This window comes from Mandrillus leucophaeus, unplaced genomic scaffold (assembly GCF_000951045.1).
Source record: "Mandrillus leucophaeus isolate KB7577 unplaced genomic scaffold, Mleu.le_1.0 Scaffold139, whole genome shotgun sequence".
NCBI classification, from domain to species: domain Eukaryota; kingdom Metazoa; phylum Chordata; class Mammalia; order Primates; family Cercopithecidae; genus Mandrillus; species Mandrillus leucophaeus.
This window is the reverse complement of record NW_012101354.1, coordinates 2,682,954-2,688,953: the sequence shown is the minus strand read 5'-3', so window position 1 is coordinate 2,688,953 and position 6,000 is coordinate 2,682,954. Positions and strand designations below refer to the sequence as shown.

The window sequence follows — 6,000 nt, the reverse complement described above, 5'->3', positions numbered from 1 at the left end:
GTTTACGCCATTCTCCTGCCTCAGCCTCCCGAGTAGCTGGGACTACAGGCGCCTGCCACCTCGCCCGGCTAGTTTTTTGTATTTTTTAGTAGAGACAAGGTTTCACTGTGTTAGCCAGGGTGGTCTCGATCTCCTGACCTCATGATCCTCCCGTCTCAGCCTCCCAAAGTGCTGGGATTACAGGCTTGAGCCACTGCGCCAAGCCTCTTTTTTTTTTAATGACATAACTCTTCATGGGTGATATGCAAAGCTTTCTAAGATATATTGGATAGAAAAGCAGAATGTTATAACATTTCTTTTCTTTTTTTTTGAGACAGAGTCTTGCTCTGTCGCCCAGGCTGGAGTGGTACCATCTTGGCTCACCGCAATCCCAGCCTCCTGGGTTCAAGATTCTCCTGCCTCAGCCTCCTGAGTAGCTTAGTAGAGATGGAGTCTTACCATGTTGGTCAGGCTGGTCTCAAACTCCTGACCTCATGATCCACCCACCTCGACCTCCCAAAGTGCTGGGATTGCAGGTGTGAGCCACTGTGCCCAGCCATAACATTTCTTTTGGGTAAAAAAACTGTAGAATCCTGGGTGCAGTGGCTCATGCCTGTAATCCCAGCACTTTGGGAGGCCGAGGTGGGCTATTATTTGAAGTCAGGAGTTCGAGACCGGCCTGGCCAACATGGTGAAACCCCATCTCTACTAAAAATGCAAAAATTAGCCAGGCATGGTGGCATGCACCTGTAGTCCCAGCTACTCGGGAGGCTGAGTGAGGAGAATCACTTGAACCAGGGAGGTGGAGATTGCAGTGAGCCGAGATTGTGCCATTACACACCAGCCTGGGTGATAGAGCAAGACTCCGTCTCAAAACAAAACAAAACAAAAAAAGTGTACATGTGTATAAATATGTGCTTGACTATACATATGTATGTATATTTTATATACATAATATATTTTTACAAGCACATATATGTATAAATACAGTAACTCTCTTTTTTGTTTGTTTTGAGACAGGGTCTGGCTCTGTAGTGCAGACTGGAGAGCAGTGGCATGATTTCAGCTTACTGCAAACTCCGCCTTTTGGGCTCAAGCCATCCCACCTTGTTCTCGTAAGTAGCTGGGACTACAGACACATGCCACAGTACCTAGCTAATTTTTGCATTTTTATAGAGACAAGGTTTTGCCACGTTGCCTAGGCTTGTCTCAAACTCCTGAACTCAAGCAATCTGCCTGCCTCAGCCTCCCAAAGTGCTTGGATTACTGGCATGAGCCACCATGCCCTGCCTACAGTAACTATTTCTGAAACAATAATCAAGAAGTTGTTAATAGTCGTTACCTCTGGATATTGAGACAGTAGTTAGTTAGTTACATATCTATCCTTCTCACTAGTTATTGCATTAGGTATTGTAATCTTGAAGTAAATACTACGTTTTGTTAATCTTCAGGGTTTTCACAACATTTAACACAGTGATTTACAAATAGTAGATGTTCAATAAATTCTATAGGCATCTCTTCTAGTTGATATGCCAATATTTATAGTTGGAAAATTTAAACCAGAGAATAAATTTAATTGATGCTATAGAAAATTTAGACTTTTAAAGTTCATAAACAATCCTCCTATAAAACTTTCTGGCTCTGCATTCACTTGGCCACACTATCAGCTCTAGCCACTTTCTTGGCCATGTATTGTATTGAAAAGAGTCCTTGATTATAGTGATATTTATTATTATTTGTCTCATCATAATAGAAACTCTAGGTTTTATTGTTGCTATAATAATAGAAAATATCAAAGGAAATGTGGCAAGAACACAACTTTGCAAAACGAAAACACTGGTGAAAATTTTTTTAGCCCTAGCTGTTAAATTAGTGTTTAAGCTGTTTGGCAGTATAGCTATATCCACAAATTGGATTTGATCATTCTGCAGATGGGATTCTTGCATACCCTGTTTTTCAAGCTAATTTTTTTTTCTCACTCTAGAATTGCCTCTTGTCTCTGATAAAGGCAAGCAACTTTTTCATTTGGTGAGGAAATGGAGCTATATGATCATGCATTCCAGAATCAGTCAATTCAAAAAGGAAGTACTTTTCATGTTTACACAAATGTAGTAGAATCTTGTCACTACAGCTTATTTTTTGTTTCTGTGAAGCAGCAGTCCTTTTCCATTGACCTTTTTTTTGTAGTAAATGCTCATAAGAACCGTATCATTTGTAAATATGTTCAAAAATTACAATTTTAGCCATAAGTGTAATGCTCCACAAAATAGATAAAATGTTGCCTTTTGAAAGTTTGTGTTTCCACCTAACTTAACCACATATAAAAATAATGTTAAAAATTCTCAGTAAGGCGGGCAATGTGGCTCATGCCTGTAATCCCAGCACTTTGGGAGGCTGAGGTGGGCAGATCACAAGGTCAGGAGTTCAAGGCCAATGTAGTAAAACTGCATCTCTACTAAAAAAATACAAAAATTAGCCGGATGTGGTGGCAGGTGCGGTGGCAGGCGCCTGTGGTCCCAGCTACTCGGGAGGCTGAGGCAGGAAAATCGCCTGAACCCCGGAGGCAGAGGTTGTAGTGAGCCAAGACTGCGCCACTGCACTCCAGCCTGGGCAACAGGGTGAGACTCCATAAAAAGAAAAAAAAAAAAAAAACTCTCGACAAACTTGGTATTGAAGGAACATGCCTCAAAATAATAAGAGCCATCTATTCCCAACACTCTGGGAGGCTGAGGCGAGTGGATCACGACGAGGTCAGGAGATAAAGCCCATCCTGGCTAACATGGTGAAACCCTGTCTCTACTAAAAATACAAAAAATTAGCCAGGTATGGTGGTGGGTGGCTGTAGTCCCAGCTACTGGGGAGGCCAAGACAGGAGAATGGCATGAACCTGGGAGGCGAAGCTTGCAGTGACCCAAGATCGAGCCACTGCACTCCAGCCTGGGGGACAGAGCAAGACTCCGTCTCAAAAAAAAAAAAAGCCTTCTATGACAAACCCACAACCAACATCATACTGAATGGGCAAAAGCTGGAAACATTCCCCTTGAAAACCAGCACAAGACAAGGATGCCCTCTCTCGCCACTTCTATTCAACAAAGTATTGGAAGTCCTAGTGAGGGCAATCAGGCAAGAGAAAGAAATAAAGTGCATCCAAGTAGGAAGATAGGAAGTCAAACTATCTGTTTTTAGACGACATGATTCTATATCTAGAAAACCCCATAGTCTCAGCTCCAAAGCTCCTTCAGCTGATAAACAACTTCTGCAAAGTTGCAGGATACAAGTCAATGTACAAAAATCACTAGCATTCCTATACAGCAACAACAGCCAAGCTGAAAGCCAAATCAGAAAGGCAATCCCATTCACAACTGCCACCAAAAAAATAAAATACCTAGGAATACAGCTAAACAGGGAAGTGAAAGAGCTCTACAGTGAGAATTATAAAACACTGTTCAAAGAAATCAGAGAAGCCACAAACAAATGGAAAAACATCCCATGCTCATGGATAGGAAGAATCAATATCATTAAAATGGCTATACTGCCCAAAACAGTTTACAGATTCAATGCTATTCCTATCTAACTACCAACATTCTTCACAGAACTAGAAAAAATTATTTTAAAATTCATGTGGAACCAAAAAAGAGCCCACATAGCCAAGGCAATCCTAAGCAAAAAGAACAAAGCTAGAAGAATCACATTACCCAACTTCCAACTGTACTACAAGGCTACAGTGACCAAAACAGCATGGTATGGGTATAAAAACAGGCACACAGACCAGTGGAACAAAATAGAGAGCCCAGAAGTAAGGCGTCACATCTACAACCATCTGATCTTTGACAAGGCTGACAAAAACAAGCAATGGGGAAAAGACTCATTCAATAAATGGTGCTGGGATAACTGACTAGCCATATGCAAAAGACTGAAGCTGGACCCCTTCCTTATACCATATTCAAAAATTTCAACTCAAGATGGATTAAAGACAAACGTAAAACCCAAAACTATAAAAACCCTGGAAGACAAACTAGGTAATACCATTCTGGACCTAGGAACAGGTTAAGATTTCATGTCAAAGATGCCAAAAGCAATCACAACAAAAGCAAAAATTGACAAATGGGATCTAATTAAACAAGAGCTATTGCACAGCTAAAGAAACTATCAACAGAATAAACAGACAGTCTACAGAATGGGAGAAAATATTTGCAAACTATGCATCTGAGAAAGGTCTAATATCCAGCATCTATAAAGAACTTAAACAAATTTACAAGAGAAAAACAACCCCATTAAAATGTGGGAGGCCAAGGCAGGTGGATCACCTAAGGTCAGGAATTCGAGACCAGCCTAGCCAACATGGTGAAACCCCATTTCTGCTAAAAATACAAAAAATTAGCCAGGAGTGGTGGCTGGCACCTGTAATCGTGCCACGGAAGGCTGAGGCAGGAGAGTCGCTTGAACCTGGGAGGTGGAGGTTGCCATGAGCCAAGATTGTGCCATTGCACTCCAGCCTGGGCAACAAGAGTGAAACCCTGTCACGAAAAAAAAAAAAAAAAAGTGGGCAAAGGACATGAACAGCTGCTTCTCAAAAGAAGACATACATGCAGCCAACAAGCCTATGAAAAAAAGCTCAATATCACTGATCATTAGAGAAATGCAAATCAAAACCATGGTGAGATACCATCTCACACCAGTCAGAATGGCTGTCATTAAAAAGTCAAAAAATAGGCTGGGTGTGGTGGAGCATGCCTGTAATCCCAGCAATTTGGGAGGCCAAGGTGGGCAGATCACAAGGTCAGGAGTTCGAGACCAGCCCGGGCAACATGGTGAAACCCCTTCTCTACTAAAAATACAAAAATTAGCCAGGCCTGGTGGCGTGTGCCTGTAATCCCAGCTACTCGGGAGGCTGAGGCAGGAGAATGTCTTGAACCTGGGAAGCGGAGGTTGCAGTGAGCCGAGATTACACCATTTCACTCCAGCTCTGGGCGACAGAGCAAGACTCTACCTCGGGGAAAAAAAAAAAAAAAGAAAGTCAAAAATAACAGATCCTGGCGAGGTTGCAGAGAAAAGAGAACCCTTATACCCTGTTGGTGGGTGTGTAAATTAGTTCAACCATTGTGGAAAGCAGTATGGCAGTTCCTCAAAGATTTAAAAACACAACTACCATTTGACCCAGCAATCCCATTACTGGGTATATACCAGAGGAATATAACTCAAATTCTACCATAAAGACACATGCAGCTGGATGCGGTGACTCACGCCTGTAATCCCAGCACTTTGGGAGGCTGAGGCAGGTGGATCACCTGAGGTCAGTAGTTTGAAACCAGCCTGGCCAACATGGTGAAACCTGGTCTCTACTAAAAATAAAAACAATTAGCCAGGCATGATGGCAGCTGCCTGTAATCCGAGCTACTTGGGAGGCTGAGGCAGCAGAATTACTTGAACCCGGGAGGCGGAGATTGTGATGAGCCAAGATCACTCCACTGCACTCCAGCCTAGGTGACAGAGTGAGACTTCCTCTCAAAAAAAAAAAAAAAAAAAAAGACACATGCATGGCCAGGTGGGGTGGCTCATGCCTGTAATCTCAGCACTTTGGGAGGCCAAAGTGGGTGGATCACCTGAGGTCAGGAGTTTAAGACCAGCCTGACCAACGTAATGAAACCTCGTCTCTACTAAAAATACAGAATTAGCGGGGGCATAGTGGTGCAGGCCTGTAATCTCAGCTGCTTGGGAGGCTGAGACAGGAGAACTGCTTGAACCTGGGAGACAGAGGTTGCAGTGAGCCAAGATTGTACCATTGTATTCCAGCCTGGGCACTGAGCGAAACTCTGTCTCAAAAAAAAAAAAAAAAAGACACATGCACACGAATGTTCATTGCAGCACTGTGCACAATAGCTAAGACATGGAATCAACCTAAATGCCCACCAATGACAGACTGGATAAAGAAAATGTGCATATACACCATGGAATATTAGGCAGCCATTAAAAAAATGAGATTATGCCTTTTGTGGGAATATGGATGGAGCTGGAGGCTAT

At 42.6% G+C, this 6,000-nt stretch overlaps 1 protein-coding gene across 4 annotated transcripts in view; it reads left to right on the top strand.

Annotated features, from left to right (window-relative positions):
* Window positions 1-6,000, top strand: part of VPS45 (vacuolar protein sorting 45 homolog (S. cerevisiae)) — an 85,172-nt gene that overhangs the window by 34,035 nt on the left and 45,137 nt on the right. Inside the window, exon 12 of one of the 4 annotated variants that reach the window (XR_001005328.1) lies at window positions 1,964-2,193. The exons of the other annotated variants lie outside the window; for them this stretch is intronic. The gene's annotated coding sequence lies outside the window, so the exon portion shown is untranslated. The remainder of the gene's footprint in view (window positions 1-1,963; window positions 2,194-6,000) is intronic. 4 annotated transcript variants of the gene reach the window in all.